Source organism: Haemaphysalis longicornis, unplaced genomic scaffold (assembly GCF_048455015.1).
Source record: "Haemaphysalis longicornis isolate Haplotype H1 unplaced genomic scaffold, Haemaphysalis longicornis Haplotype H1 scaffold_8, whole genome shotgun sequence".
Lineage (NCBI taxonomy): Eukaryota > Metazoa > Arthropoda > Arachnida > Ixodida > Ixodidae > Haemaphysalis > Haemaphysalis longicornis.
Window position 1 is genome coordinate 165,864,051 of NW_027526445.1, and position 17,212 is coordinate 165,881,262.

The 17,212-nt window shown below is 45.3% G+C and overlaps 1 non-coding gene across 1 annotated transcript; it reads left to right on the forward strand.

The window, feature by feature from the left end:
- Window positions 1-696: 696 nt before the first annotated feature.
- Window positions 697-768, forward strand: Trnae-uuc (transfer RNA glutamic acid (anticodon UUC)). Its single transcript has one exon. It is a non-coding gene; the product is annotated as a tRNA-Glu (tRNA).
- The last annotated feature ends 16,444 nt before the right edge of the window (window positions 769-17,212 follow it).

The following is a 17,212-nucleotide window of genomic DNA, read 5'->3' on the forward strand; positions in this document are numbered from 1 at the left end:
AGGCAGAGCGTCATGTGACCAATTATTAAGTAATTTATGACGCGTTAACCTCATTTCTTTCAATATTTATTTTAATTTTAGGTATAAATTTTTGTTTTTTTGTTTTTTTTATATTTTTATTAGTTTTTTGTTGCATGATGCAATTTTGCGGCTAGGTAGGTACACCGGCTGAATCAGCAAGGTAATAAAAGGCGCGCATTATAAAAAAAAATTCTCGCCTTGATCAAGATGAAAATGGTAAAAAAAAAAACCGAACGGCAGGACTAAACAAATGTCCCCCTTGTTTTCACTTCACGTCGATCTGTGTTTTCCTCTTTTCCCCAGAGAGAATCAATTTTGGAAGCCCGTACGGATTGATTTATTGCAGGGGCTGCTTAAAACGCCGATGCAGCGAAAGAACTTGGTTAATTAGCCCGTTTTCGCGCGTCCATGGCGTTAATTGCGCTACGCCTTTTCATTTTTTGGTATGCCTGCGAAATACCAAACCCTTCAAAATACCGCCCCCTCAAGGCAAAAAACTGGCGTTTCAGTGTAGCTTAAAGCACAGTAAGCGTCATTTGATGCTGAGTTGGTACCAACTAGCTAAGTGGTTCCCACGTCTACTGTATACATATCCTAAACACTGACAAATGCAACAAAAGGCAAAATTAGAAGGACAATTAGTTTAAATACTTCTTAAGTGAGACGCAAAAGCAATCCGGCGTGGTCTAGTGGCTAGGATATCTGGCTTTCACCCAGAAGGCCCGGGTTCGATTCCCGGCGTCGGAAGTTTTTTTTTTTTTTTCTCCTAATTCAACAACTTTTTTGTTTATTTTCTGACCAGTGATCATCGTTCCACTGCCAGTATTCCTGCAACAGACCCGTACCACGGCACTTTGTGTCAAATCTATGCAATAGTTATAAGGTGAACCAATTCCTTGGCTAACTGGGTGCGTTGTTGCAGCGAACTCGGCGTGTTTCAGCAGCGGTGCATTGCGATATGTTGCATTGCGGTGCATTGCGATAAGAGCGCTCATATGTTGAGACAGCGGGGTAAGGCGAATAATTAGCGTCTGTCCGGACCAAGGAGGATATAAAGATTTGCCTCCTTGGTCCGGACCTCGGTTGGGGCGGATGGGTCGAAATGCCCAAAAATGGGGTATGCCGTAAGCAGAAAAAACCGGAACCCTAAAAAAAAAGTCGCTTTTTTGCGAAGCTTGGTGAGCGGACGGGTGATAGTTGCAAAGTCCTGTATAAACCGGCGAAAGTATGAGCACGGGCCGACAAAGCTGCGCACATCTTTGGTGGACTGCGGCTTGGGAAAGTGCTGGACGGCGCGAATTTTCTCGGGGTCAGCTCTTACTCCATTGGAGTCAATTGGAGGCCAAGAATGGTTATTTCGCGGTGCGCGAAGCGACATTTCTTCGAGTTCAGCGGAAAACCCGCCCGTCGGAACACATCAAGTACGTCGGTAAGTCGGTGAAGGTAGAATCAAGGGAAATTACGACGCCATCTAGGTAATAGAGGAATGTTGGCCATTTAAGCCATGTAATAGAGAGTCCTTCATGCGTTCGAATGTGGCTGGCGCATTGCAGAGGCCCAGCGGCGTAACTTTGAATATATAGAGGCCATCTGGTGTTACAAAGGCCGTCTTCTCTCGGTCAAGTTTGTCAATCGCAATCTGCCAGTATCCGGATCGGAGGTCGATGGAGGAGAAATATTTTGCGCCATGAGGCAATCAAGGGCATCATACGAGGCAGAGCTATAGGGTTCACGTTTTTCTTGGTGGCATTGTTTAAGTGGCGGTAATCGACACAAAAACGACAACTGCCATCTTTTTTCCTTACTAAAACGACGGGTGAAACCCAAGGGCTTGAAATCTTCAAGGTTCGATTATATCTTTGCGGAGCATGGTGCCCGCTTCCGCCTGGATCCTTTTACGTTCGGAGTGGGACACGCGGTAAGGCCTTCGGTAATGGGGCTGGCATCACCGGTGTTGATGCGATGTTTCACAGTGGTTGCCTTACCGAGTGGACGGTTGTCAAGATCAAAAATGTCTCGATAAGAGTTCCGGAGATGTATGAGCTCACCGGCTTGTGCAGGTGGTAGATCGGTGGGAATCATTTCAGCGTAACGGTGGTAGGGTTTTGGAATTAGCAGGTTGTCGTTGGAATGATCAAGGTGATCGTCGATGGTCAGGGCGGCAGGTAGCCGTCGAGAAGGGAAATCGTTGCGAGCGACATGCCCTTCGAAAGGAGCTGCGTCGAGGAACCGAAGTTTATGAACGGTAGTTCAACGAGGTTGTTAATTGCAGTGACGACAGCGTGAGGCAGCGTCACATTGCGCGCTGCATGCCTCATATACAGCCTCGTTGCGCACCTTTTGTTTCTCTTTGGCCGGGTGGCTGAATCTAATCACATACAGACAGACAAACATGACATACAGACAGACCAACATTTCTACGTTTAAGTAGACCAAGAAAGACTATCGTCTTTAATAAAGTTGGTTCGTTCTGGGCAAGCGAACGGGCTCGGGCAGCATGACTCTGTTCTTTCTTTCTTCGCAGGCGTACTGGCCTTTTTCGTAGGCCTAATTGTCTTCGGTACGCGGTAACCTCCGCTCAGCCATGCTGACTTCTCCCAACCATCCTGATGTTATCGCCCGGCCATTCAGACTTTTGACAGGTGGATGTTCCTCCATGGCTGATATCGCAATTTCCTACTTCCGTGCGGCGAACACGCAGTGCCCACATACTGGGTGGTTCTCTTCGTGACGAATGAGGAACGTGTGGTTGAGTATGCAAGGTTAAAGGATTGAATTGGCTTGGAGCACTACTTTCTGCTCACGCATGAGCTCTAAATGTGGGGCGGGCCGCCTGTCAAGCACCAGCGGTGCACACAAACGTAGGCGCTGTATACGCCGGCGCTCGCGTATCCGCCTCGCACGCTCGACGACGTGACCAACGTGCCACACGAGGATGATTATCCTTCTGCGCCTCTCCTGTGAGTGAGTGAGTGAGTGAGTGAGTGAGTGAGTGAGTGAGTGAGTGAGTGAGTGAGTGAGTGAGTGAGTGATTTATTGAAATAGAAAGTGGAAAAGAAGTGGACTGGGGATATTTTCGACTCATTTCGTAGTTCACCAGCATACAACCCAGTCCGGGGGAAGGGGAGAAGGGGGAAAATGGGGACAGAGAAAGAGGGAGTGAAAGAAAGAGAGGAGGAGTGCGTTTGACTGGCCGGTAGGTATTGGGCTACAGCCGTGTGATGAGGTCGGTCTCCTCGAGGAATGCCTGGACAAGTCGGAAGACTATACCGCCGGATGGAGTTGGGTCCCGTCGGGAAAAGCAGGTCCATTAGGTGTGGCCAGGCAGCACGAGACGCCTCCTTACTTGCACCAGCAGGAGAGGATTTAAAAGTCAGCGACGACGACGACGATGATGATGATGATGATGATGATGATGTCTTTGTTTCGCCCAAAACTGAATGAAAGGAGGAAGGGGAAGTGGGAGTCTTCTTGGATTTCTCTCCCTCAGATGGCGGCTGGAGCCCGTGGGCGCGAGAGGCATCTTCGGCCAGTTGGGCGACCTTGATCTGTGTTCCGGGGTCGGAGCGAAGCATGCAGAAGGTCTCCCACTACTCCGCACTGGTGATGTGTAAGCGTGCTCGTAGAGTACGTGGCTGAGCATCACAATCCCAGATCATGTGCGATTCCCCGTATTCATTACCACTGTAGTCATCATCATTATCGTCACCATCAGCCTGCTTGTGTCCACTGCGGGGCCCCTTCCTTGTTCCTCCAGCCGTCTCCATCGTACGGTTCCCCAGTCCCCCCTTTGCCTCCAAATTTTCTTTCACCCCTCTGTTGAGTTAATGAAGTCGCTTTGCTACCCTGGTGGTACCTTGGTTGTCAGTTCGCATCACATGCCTACTTCTTCCTTTTAACGCGAGCTGTGATTTCTTCCACGTTAGTTTGTTATCTGGTTCGGAATGCCCGTTTCCTTGCATTAAAACACGACATTCGTTCGGCATCGAAACGCCATGTGAAGCGCCCATTATTGCACCTTAGAATTGACCAAAAGATCGCGAAGATCGTGATCACTGTCATCATTAAGATGGTGACGATGATGATGACGGCGAAGACGATGATGATCATCATTCATGGTGGTGATGTACGAACTCGAAAACAAATATTGGAGAGGCTCGATACAATGGTCTCCAGTTCTTCGTGTGTGCGCGCGTGACCGCTCACGAGATGAGTTAACCTGATAAAAAAATAGTGCGTGATTTAGACAACGACACAAGGAAGAGCGACGGGAGAGCGCTTGTCGCGTCGTTCTTCCTTGTGTCGTTCTCTAAGTCGCGCTCTATTTTTTCGATGTAATGCACCAACTGGCCCAACAGTTTTGTTTAATGAGTTTACCTCCACATTTCCTGGCCAATGCCCTAAGTGGCGATGTGTAGTTTCCTCAAGCTGTACCTCGTGTGTACGTCACAGGAACAATTTCAAACTTCCTCGGGGATTCTCTACCGTACCTCCGAAGTTCAAAAAAGAAACGAAGATAGAAAAATTTCTGCTAAATCAGCATCTGCGCATGTCGCCCCGCAACATTTTCTCGCGAGTGTATTGATACCCGCTGTTTGGCCAATCCATCACGTGGATATGCTTCATAAGTCAAGGAACAACAACGGAATCATCCTTTTCACACGTGCGGGCGACATAGTCTTTACCCTTTACAGCGTATAAAAAAAGTGCGCTGAAGATGCCCTTGCTATTCGTCCTGCCTCCGTGTTTTGCGGCCATTCGCCACTAACGCGTAGATTTAACGAATTCACAATTTCGCGCCTACTGACTGCGCTTTTCCGGAAGGGCGGGTGAGAATCACTGTTGCGACGAGGGCAACGACAACGTCATCTGAAGCGCGCGCTATTCGCCAAAGCGGCGCTCCGAACGAACCTGTTTCGTAAGTATTGTGCACAAGCTAACGGAAACCGATGACATGTATGCTTGTATCGTTCGCGTGTGATTTTAAAGCTCGCAGTGTCTAGAGCGCCGTGCGACGGCATTATAATATTCCTGGCTAAACTGGCAGGGAGCTAGCAGAATACTTACGATAGCGGTGCTGGTTAGTCTAACGTGTACGTTGTGTGCGAAAGCAGCCGATGGAATTGAACATGTTTTCACGGAGTGCTAAGGCGCCGTATTCTTTCTTGCAGAGGTCAGTAGGGAAAGACCCACTACTGTCACCGTACGTCATGCGATTTCTTCCTGTCGGTAGAAATGATTGTGACCCGCCGCGGTGGCTCAGTGGCTAAGGCGTTGCGCTGCTGAGCACGAGCTCGCGGGTTCGATTCCCGGCCGCGGCGGCCGCTTTTCTGATGGAGGCGAAGAGCAAAAACGCCCGTGTGTTCGAGATTTCGGCGCACGTTAAAGATCCCCAGGTGGTCAAAATTAATCCGAAGCCCTCCACTACGGCGCGCCTCATCGCCTGCGTTGCGTCAGCGCATTAAACCCCACAATCAATCAATAGAAATGATAGTGTGCCATATGATTTGATAATGGGGCATGCATGCAGTTTTGGGGTCAATGATGGCGCTAAGACGTGCTTATTAAAATGCGCTCACAGTGAGCAGGTACTTTGCACAGGATTCCATCGCGCTGTACGAAATGTATACAGCATACAAGATCCTGAACTCGAGTGACAATCTGTTTGAAAAGGGTTATGCAGCTTTGATGTTTATTTTTAGTCTTTCCGCCAGTCAAAGCTTGGCAGGCGCGTTTTCAATTCATCCTTTACTTCTCTTGTATTCGCGAAAAGTAGGTAATAAAGAAAAAAAAAACAATAGTGGCATAGAGGTTCCGTCTTAGTTTCGTGATAAGGACGGTGTTTCGAATTTTGCTCCTTCCTGTTTTTGTTTCTTATTTTTAGTTTCCAGTATATTTTTAATGGGTTAGTTTAGTTTTAAGTGTCTCAAATGATTTCTTTCTATTTGTTAAGCCAGACTGGGTTAGGCTACGTTACATGAAAAAGGCGAAGTAACGCCAGATACACCGTTTGTTTGCGAAAAGCCTTTGGATGTCTTTTCAGTGGAGTGCTTATATATAGCACTGTCAGACGGTACTCAAAATATGGCGATTAACGTATAACCATTGTTTTAAAAGAGCATGACGTGTTCAGGTGCACCATTTCGAGGGCGCTGTGTGATATAACTAGACGCGCACCCCGATGACATACAATAAAGACCCATATTCGAATCTTAAGTCTTGCCAGGCAAAACATCAAATCTTATTTGTCAATATCCTTTCGTATATTCATATAAACGATGTAGTTCGCAAGTATAATCGTCAAAGCGCGATCAACGTTTACGTAAGTCCTATTGTTTTTCCGTTGTTTCTGCCTCTCTATTTTTCGCCAACAACGGCTCACTTTGATGCTAGCTCAACCTAAACCTCAATATTTGCAGCTGAAAGTGGCAAGTATAGCAATTATTGCACGTTTGTTGACGAAACGCTAACGAATTACGAACGTTTCTACAAACGATTTTACCTCTTGCCTCACAGGACATATCCGCAAGTATTTGTTTGCCGATTCCATTCTAGACTTGACTTTGAAACGTTACAAACCGTGGACAATGATGTTGAAAGGTGGCTTGCGTGGCGTTTTATTTAAGACCGAGCACACACATGTCACTGTTTACATGTAAACGCATCCACACACGTGTAATCATGTACCCAACCTTTACAGAGGGTATTATGACATGCACCGGTCTTTGCCGGACATGTCTGATTTTATATAGTTGCTGATGCGTAGCGCAGCACTTCCTCGAACACTTGACATTGAAATTTCATTTGTTCGCTATATTGGGCTCTTTTGCTTCATGGTCCACACTGCTTATCATGAACCCCGTAATTTTTTTTATAACTGCTATTTACCCTGCGCTTTATCTTGCATGAAAACTCCGTGACAGGGAGCCTATAAAACGACCTTTGATTTTTTATTGGCTCCGAGTATCTCGTTACTTCGAAGTGTACATCAATAAGCTTTAAAACATCCACTTACTTGCAGTACTAAACAGCGCGCAAAAAGACGAAGTATTTCCGTATCGTATACTCGGAGTTAGTGGGACAGGTATATGCCAACACATAAGATTGAAAAGGTAAATCTACTTTGTCGCAACAGTGAACCAGCTTTTGAGCGTATTCAGTGAGGGTGGTGTTTCTTCGCCCTCTGTTGTGTTTTATTTCATTTTCAAATTCCCCGCTCCTCAGAGAAAATCGCTATTATTTGACGGGCGCGCTTCGCGCGCGCGGTTCTCTGCAAGCCTGCGTCACCTTTTTCTACGTCGCCAGCAAGAGATTTTTCGCATCTGCGTTGCCATGACAACCGGGCGCGGCCGTCTGCGGAGTCGTTTTCAGCGATCATTCCCTGTGGCTGGTAAGCATGTTTTCTTATCGTCTTCTCAATGAAGTTGGTGAATGTTTAGTGAAACAGCGCTCTGTGCCCGCACGCTGGCGGAGGTCAAGCCATCCTTTGACGAAAACTAAGAGAAATTTTCGATGTCCATTGTACTGGAAACTTTTAGCCCAGTGCTCTAAATATCGCTTCAGCTTCCTTACAGCGTAAACCATGGGGCTTCTCCATGTGGCTGTCGCAGGTCAACACAATAACGCCAACAATTGCGCCATTTAAAGCGATCAGCTGTAATAGAGACAATTTCAATAAAACGACTTCGCCATAACGGGGTTTACTTTATGTAAAATGACGATTTAGACGAGTGTTGGATGGAAACCCGTGTTTGTCGAACTTGAGCAAGATTCCAGTTCGGAGCCGCGGTACTGCGTAACCGCTGGCCGGAGAATCCTCGATGAAGACTAGTGTGCCATCTTCTTACTCCCTTTTACCTTCCTTTTTACTCTCCTTTACCCTCCCTACTTACTCCCATTTTACTCCATTTTCAAATTTAGTGACGTCCACAGCACTCGCAGCGTTCGTGACAAGATGCGATACATATTTGGCAGTCGTCGCACATTGTTACGTCACGCATTGTTATGAAATTGCTTCAAAAGCGATTTAATTCTAAAATACATCCTTTTTTTTTCGCTCACTGCCCGAAAACCAATGTATGGGGCTACACCATGCCAAAAAAGCGATCTCAAGTATTTGGTTCGTTCTTAAAGGGGCCCTAAATAGGCTGCCAAATGTTACGATTTTGCGTGCGCAGTCACTGGAGTACTATCCAAGGAACGTCATCCCGCAAAAATTGTTTAAATGCGTTAAGTATTAGCCGAGTTATCGCTCATTAAAAGGGGCCACCCATAAGGCCTGGGGCTCTCCTCCTCTAGTAGCTCCTCCGAAGCACTGTGGAAGCCGCGACGTCATCGACCCGGCGCAAGACCACCGAGAGAAACAGGGCAATCCATCACCCTCCTTGATGTACGTGCAGTCATTGGCTGCGCCAAGCCCTGCGCGCGCTTTTTTTTTTTTTTTTTAGCACTCGACGCGCATGCTCCGCCCACCAGATTCCGGTTGCACGGTGAGCGCTGTCGCTGTGGTTCGCGTTCGCGGCGCCGCACTGGGCAGTGTCTCGTGCGTCATAGAGGCGCGTCAGAGCCGGAAAGAACTGCGTCAGACCGCGCAAGTGTGGCGGCAAGGTATGGTTGGTGAGCCAGGGGAGGAAGTGAAATCTTTTTTTCGTGTTTGTGCGGCCCCTGCTTTACGCAGAGGTGTAATATTTGGTACACGTTGTCGTGAAGGGGTACTCTAGCGATTGCGCGATTGAAATGGCGACATTCGGAAGCCTATTTAGGGCCCCTTTAACATTGTGGCCAACATCGTGTGGAAGAAAAATGACGGTGTTCCTACCGTGAGGAACACATACTGCACTCTATTACAGCAAATTGCTATTACAGTCACATAACGTCTGACCATTGCAGGCGCTACTAGAGCCATCTAATCAAAGCACAACACCTTCTGGTCGTGGCATGATTACATGGCTCTGAAACAAAACAAGATATGAACTGGCTGAAGGGTTCAAAGCTCGAGGCTCAATGTGACCGAATCATTTTGCGAGATCACACGTCCCGCATGCCACAGCTAATCGTAATTTAATTCCCCGTTCGCTTTGTCTCTTTTCTTCATTATAACTTGTTACTAACCCAGTACTATCACTAGAATTGTGATGCTCCTGTAAACGAAAGTAAATGATTAGTTCATTGATAATGTCGATTGTATCACCCGTGAAGGCGCTTGCAAGTGCATTTCGAGTGCCACGCAGAGGATACGATTGCTCTTCCTTAACCAAACAAATAATATCCTAATTATATATGTAGGATGTCCGAAGGAGATAAAAATCCGTTGGTGAAAGTTCAAAATGAATCCGAAACCCTCCACCATGCACGGTGCGCCTCGTAGCCCACAGGCTTATAGCTTCGGTGGGTAAAAAAATCCAATCCAATCCAATCCAGTCCAGTCCAGTCCAGTCCAGTCCAGACCAGTCGCGGCGTCGGCGGCTCCGGCGCGCCAGCTGCATGCTGTGAGACGTCAATGCTCCTCGCGCATGCACAGCACAGCTCTCTAGGAGCCACGCGAAACGGCTCAACCTCAGCCAGTGTAGCTCACGCTACAACAGTCCGACGGACTCTGACCCAACATTTGAATTTTAGTTGAAACAGCCACAACGGACCAGAAATTATTCATTTCAGACGCATCATCATCATCATTCGAATAATCAATCAATCAATCAATCAATCAATCGTGTTTATTTACGTGCCCAGGAACAGCCAGAGGCCTGAGTGCTGGCGCACGGGTAATTACATGAAAACAAAATACAAGAAACATATAGCAAGAAACAAACAAGCGACAAGACACACACAAATTGAAGTAGTGAAAATGACAGAAATAAAGCACAGGCGGAGCCTGGGTACAGGTAAAAAAATAAAAAAAAAGAAGATGCCTATGTTGCTCTGCCCGTCGTAAAGGCCACACGACAGGCAGAGCAACAAAGTTTGACAGTAATACAACAAAAACAACGGAGTGTGGAGACAAATGATAATACGAACAAATGACAGTAAACAGTTTCAAAAATAGGCAACTATCAGTTGGATAGACACAACCGCAGAGAAATCAAATTCCAGAAAAAAAGAACGACAGACATATCATAGGTGTTTAACATACTGTATTCAACAGCGTTGTACGGTAAACTGTAAAGGATTTCTGAAAGATGTCAAGGCGTTCAAAGAAGCGGTTGTAACAATTCTGTATTCTGCGCACAGGAGAATGATTGGAGTTGCGTGCAGCGGTCAAGAACGGGCGATGCGACCTGGTGGGCCTTTGTGGTACACTAAACTCTAAACAGTTAAGCAGGTCTGCGCAAGAAAGGTCACCATGAACAATTTTGTGAAGAAATGTAAGGTCTGCACGCATACGTCTGCAGTTCAAGGAAGGGATGGAAGGGACTATGGATAAGTCAGAATCAGGATGAAAACTGTGATTGTGATGACGGTGCTTAAATATGGATAAAAACTTCTTCTGCACACGTTCTATTAATTCACTACTAGATTTGGAGATGCCGTTCCAGGCAACAGAAGCATATTCTAACTGTGGTATACATATTGCATTGTATAGCATTAGAAATGGATCTGGAGAAGAGAATTCCTTTGTAATCCGACACACATTTCCAAGGCTTCGGAGTGCTCGCCGGGTGATGAGCCTAATATGAGGAGAAAAAGAGAGGGTACTGTCGAAAAGCACCCCTAGGTCCCTAATCTCCTCAACCCTTTGCAGAGGAGCTCCCTCAATACTGTAGGAAAACAGCAGACGGTGGGTTTTCCGGCTGTAGGTGACAACCTTTGTTTTAGTGGGGTTTAAAATTAGGCAGTTTTTCCTGCACCAGACCGATAATTCCGACACATCCCTCTGCAAGGCACAGCAGTCCTGAACACCGCTAATGTGCCTAAATAGTTTGACATCATCAGCATAGAGAAGAAAAGAAGAGTTTGTTAACACTGTTGAAACATCATTGATAAAGACAGAAAACAATAATGGACCCAGCACGGAACCCTGGGGTACACCACTTGTTGCAGGGTAAACACTAGACTTTTTGTAGTTAACATCTACATAAAAGGCCCGGTCAAGGAGATAGTTGGACAACAAGGCAACAAGGCTTGCGTCTACACCGGACTTAGCAAGCTTGTTAATTAATAACTGATGGTTCACCACATCAAACGCCTTACTGAGGTCAAAATAAATAACGTCCAACTGGCCGTTTTCACAAACTGCAGCCGAAGCCTGTGTCATAAAGCTTGCAAGATTTGTGACCGTCGATCGACCCGAGAAAAAGCCGTGCTGATTTGGTAGCACAACGTTCTTGACGCAGGCAGCAAGAACTTTGTGCAGAGCTGACTCAAAGAGTTTTGAGGCGACACAAAGGAGTGAGATCGGGCGATAGTTAGAAACGGCTGACTTATCACCAGACTTAAATATTGGAAAAATTCGAGCGATCTTCCATGCACGAGGAAATTTACCTAAAAGTAAGCAGTTATTATAAATGGAAGTTAAGACAGGCACAAAAATGTTCCCGTAAGCCTTCATGAGGGCTGCTGGAATTCCATCTGCACCACAGGAAAATGATGGTTTCATCCGTTGAAGGCTATCATTGACAATTTTTTCATCGAACCTAAGTGTGTTAAAATTAGAGTTATTAAACGATAGGCGTTCGTCGTTGCCATCTGGCAGTTGAAAGACAGAATGAAAGTACTGAGCAAAACTGGTGGCAACATCCTCAACCTCTTCACCATCGGAATTAAGCAGGCTAACGTGTTCTTTAGACGCCTTAGAACGGCCGCGTACATACCTCCAGAATTCAGCCGGTTTCTGAGACGCAGCAGCCTCTAACGATTCTATATAGAGCTGGTGGTCACGCCGGTAGAGGATTTTACAAAGTGAGCGATACCGACTAAACTCCGCTTTCCACTTGTCGAGCCCAGAACGCTTGGCCTTTTTGTGGGCGCTATCCTTAAGTTTAAGCGAACTTCGAAGTTCTTTAGAAAACCAGTGGGGAAATTTGGAAGGAACAGGCTTATAACAAGGGATATACTTTTCCATGCCACTTCTGACTATTTCGGTAAAACGTCGAACCTGTTCGTCAACATCATTGACATCCAAAACACTAGACCATTCAGCAGATGAATAAAAGTGATACAGCCCAGCATAATCTCCACGCTTGAAAGCATATCGCGGGACTGAACAATTGTCAACACCGCCAAATAATAATCAATCAATCAATCAATCAACCTTTATTTTCGGTGCCCAGGAACAACCCTAGGGTCTTGGTACTGGTACACCATACAAAAAAAAAAACACTACAATTAAGACAAGACAACATACACAAACTATATGTATGACATAAACAATAAAGTAAAAATAGTTACAGAAAGCTTAGAAAGCAAAAAAGGAAAAAAAAAAAAAGAACAGACACTCAAAAAAGAAAAGGCAGGCTTAGTGTTGCAAGCCATGCCACTCGGCCAGCAAAACGTTCAGTAGATGTGAAAAATAGGAACTATACAAGCAAATATTGAATCAACATGACATAGAGTATACGTATATAGCCAAGGTTTTCTAACAACATATTAGGAAGTTCCAAAAAAAAAAGGGGGAAAAGCTTCAGCATTACCAACACTGACACTAAAAACGTACAAATATTCAAGCAACACAAAACAAGAAAAAGTGAAAAGCAAGCAAGAACAGTTTGCACATAATACATAGGGTACATAAATTTGGAATGACATAAAGGACTTAAGCTACAACAGTTTTCAACTCATTAGAGAACAAAGTAAAGGAGCTCTGGAATATATCAAGCCGAACGGAATATTCATTATATGCACATTGTATTCGGCAGATGGACGAGCGTCGGCTATTTAAAGCAACTGGTCTGAAAGCTGGAAATTTTCTGAAAAGTTTATTTGGCAAGTTGACATTGATAAGTGTAACCAAATCGTCACACAAAATATTACCATGAAGAAGTTTATAGAGAAAGATAATATCAGCTCGCATTCGTCGACACCGAAGGGAAGGAATGCTTTTCAGAAGAGACATGATGCCGTTTGCGTCGTCTTGCACATGACGGAAGCGGTGCTTAAAGATAGAAAGGAACTTATTTTGAACCCTTTCGATACGGTCACTATTGGACTTGCAAGTTCCATTCCAGACAACAGACCCGTATTCAAGAAGAGGTAAGCAGAGAGCCGAATACAACTTTAAGAAAGGAAGCGGACCTTTAAACTCTCTAGAATACCTGCAAACAGCACCCAGACAACGAAGAGACCGACGGGTAATTTGTGCAATGTGGGAAGAGAAAGTCAGAGAAGAATCAAACAGTACTCCCAAGTCCCGAATTTCGGTCACCCTCGGCAGTGTGGTGCCTGCAATTTCATAAGGGTATTGCAGTTGTTGAGTTTTTCTACTATAGGAGACAACTTTAGTTTTTGAAGGGTTCAAAATAAGGTCGTTTTTGGTGCACCAACGATGGAATGACACAATATCAACCTGAAGAGAATTACAGTCCTGAACACTACGCACTTCTCTAAAGATTTTTATATCATCAGCGTACAACAAAAAAGAAGAATTTTGAATGGCAGAAGCAACATCGTTAATGAAAATGGAAAAAAGAAGGGGACCCAGGACGGAGCCTTGGGGTACACCACTGGTTGCTTTGTACCTAAATGATGTTTGACCGTTAACACTTACATAGCAATATCGCTCCTTGAGATAACAACGTATAAGACCCACCAAAGAAGCGTGTACATCTAACAGAGTGAGCTTTGCAAGCAATAACGAGTGGTTGACAACATCAAAGGCTTTGCTCATGTCACAGTAGACCACATCCAGTTGGCTCCTACCAACGATTGCTGGGACAGCCTTCTCCATGAAGCATACAAGGTTCGTGGAAGTTGAACGACCACGCATAAATCCATGTTGATTAGGAATGAGGACATGTTTAAATGAGAAAGACAAGACCGTATGAAGAGATAACTCGAAAATTTTAGAGGCAGAACAAAGCAGCGAGACAGGCCTATAGTTTATAGCATCAGTTTTTAGGCCTGACTTGAAAACAGGGAATACGCGAGAGATTTTCCATGAGCGAGGAAACGTTCCCGACCGGAGACAGTTATTAAATATTGAAGTGAACACAGGAACGAATATATTTGCATATGTTTTTAGGATTGCAGCAGGAATACCATCTGGCCCACAAGAAAGCGAGGGCTTGAGCCGCTAATAATAATAATAATAATAATAATAATAATAATAATAATAATAATAATAATAATAATAATAATAATAATAATAATAATAATAATAACAATAATAATAATAATAGTAATAATAATAAGAAGAAGACGAAGAATAATATGCTGTGATTCCCTTGATTTCCTCCAAAACTCTTCTAAAGCCTCTGCCGCACTTTTTGCGATGCATGGGAAGAGCTAGGGGCTTTTAGCAAGCTTTTTTTTTCCCTCCACATTGAACACCGCGGTGGCTCAGTGGCTAAGGCGTTAGGGTAAGGACGCGAGTTCTATCCAGCCCCCGGGGGCCGCTTTTCTGATGGAGGCGAAAAGCGAAAACGCCCGTGTGTTCGAGATTTCGGCGCACGTTAAAATACCCTACAGGTGGTGGAAATCATTCAAGAGGACTCCAATAAGTCGAACCTCGTTATAGCGAACACTGATATAGCGAAGTATCGGATATAGCGAGCTAAATACGAAGTTTGTTTGGTCACGCTTCATTTCAATGATGACAAGTATTTTTTTTTATAACGAAACCGAAACCTCGAGAGCCGCGCGATATCAGCTATAACGAAGAAACATTTGGTTTTCGCGAGGCTGAAAACTCGACAGCTAGCATATTGAAAGCACAATTAAAAAAAAGTTAGAAAAAACAACCATTTTTTAGTAGCTTGAAAAACTGACAAGTAGAAAATGCCCTTTATTGCATAGACACTAAAAAAATTCATTCCGCGAAAGCCACATCCTTCTTCAAGTGAATAGGAGCGCAGGCCTGTTCTGCCGACGAACTTTGTTCGGATGTAATTTCACGATCTCACGTTCCGGTCTGTTTATACTTTATAGTTTGAAATGTCGCAAGGAGACAGATAAGGATTACCTCGTTTGTAGTGGGTTCTAAGCCTAGAACAATGCGTTTTTTATATTGGATTGTTGCGCGAGCCTGATTGCCGGTTTATTAGACCAATTTTTACCTCCACGGTTACAACGAATATCGGATATAACGAACTAATATACTGCCCCGATACTACTTCGCTTTTACGAGGTTCGACTGTATACGGCGCGACAGCGCGTAAAACCCCATAATGAATCACTCAATCAATCAATCAATCAATCAATAGAAACTTTCCGGCCATGCATTCATCTCTTTCACAGTCACGTGCGTGGACTGTTGTCTTGTTTAGTGCACGACCCCAACCCCCTTGCTTTCTTCCTTTTCGTTGCAGACACAATACGTGCGCTGGGGCCTTCACTGCAAGACGTCACATCACAGTCTTAGCCAACTCCGAGTGCTTCTGTTCCCAGTGACTGCTGTTCTTCGGAGATTTGGCGGCGCATTTTATGGTCACGTCTTTTATTGATTGTTCCATTTCCTTTTTGTGTTTTTTTTTTTTTTTTCAGTTTAGGAGCACACGAAAGCGGCTCTTGGAAAAGTTCTTTTCACTTAGCTTATTCCGATGTTCATGCGCGTTGTTCTAGCAACGCCCTTCGACTGTTTGACTAAATAACGGTCTCGGTTTTCTTTCTTGCATGCTTGAAGCTTGCACGGACGTGATAAGGCGCACGTCCGTGCGCCCTATCACGAGACTTTCGTAACACTCGAGACGTTTCTTCCCTTCTCTAGAAACTTCTGAAGCCTCCGTTGAAGCGACCACGACGGGATCGCCCACTGCAGACCGTAAGGCGTACTTCCTTCTGGCATTCAGGTTGTGTATACCACCCCGGTTTCCCGTAGCATGTCCTTTCTACACTCGGTTACAAGTTAGAGAAGCGACGACGACAAAATACAAGTTTGTTTCATTAAAAAGACTGCTTCGTCTCAATAACAATGATGCCAGTTTTATCGCAAACTTCAAAATAATCGAGAAATTAGAGGAAACGTATCACCCAGTGTCACAAGATAAAGTATAAGAGTACCAGCACTGAGACACGCAAGTCATCAATGGCGGCCATTTTGGTGTTTATCAGTGTTGCGAGATAGCCGCTTCTACGGCCTCGCCTCTAACTTCTACCCGGTCGTTTGTTAATAACACTGCCGAAGAAGAAGCAAAACGGCATCTTCGGACACACTTGTGCTGCTGAAATGTTAGACGCGCTATCTCTGGTACGCGTTCGGAACGCCGTCAGGGGCGCGCAGCCGCAGAGCAGGGAGGACAAGGTCTACCATAGTTTGCCGACTGAAAACGCACAAGCAACAAAATGGCGGCGCCCACGAACCGTCGCAGTGTAAAATGTCACCTGATGCGAACTCAACAATGATCATGGCGGCGGCACGGAACAATTGAAAAGAGTGCCCATACTTTGTAACCTTAGTGACACCAATATCACCTTGTGGCGACGCCTCGCCCACTTCCTGGAGAAGCCTGCGTGACGTCACAGAATCTTGTTTGTGTGATTGGCCAACGCTGACCGGAGCCACTTCCAAGAGGTGACCGGTAAAAAGCGCAAAGGCTCTTGGTTACATTGTTTTCTCCCGCATAGTGCCGGCACTTCCGGTTCGGGAGCTCTCGTGGCCTAAATAACGGTACGCCGTCGGCATTCATCTGTTTCCGCCGGAGAAAAAACGGTCATGCATCGGGAATTCCATAAATAACGACGGCTAATCCTACTAGGGGTTCATCTGACAGGTAAGCACCCTGTGACAAAAAAAAAAAAAAAAGCCTCCGGCGTACGGGAGGGCAGGAGAGATCTCGAACCGGAGATGGCGGGAGCAAACGACGTACCCGTGAGCCTTTGCGCGAACGCCGATTGACACAGTGACGACTATGCGTTTATAGCTGGCCCATATTACGTCACTCCTGCCAACAGCACATCCCTGTAGAGAGAAATTCCTCTTTTTCAATATTTATGATTTTTTTTATTTTTTAAAAACATATTTTGTGCCAGCAATGAAGCTGAGACAGTTACCGAAGGCTAGTTCTTTCCAACGGAACAATGTCGTATTTTGTCTTCATGGCTT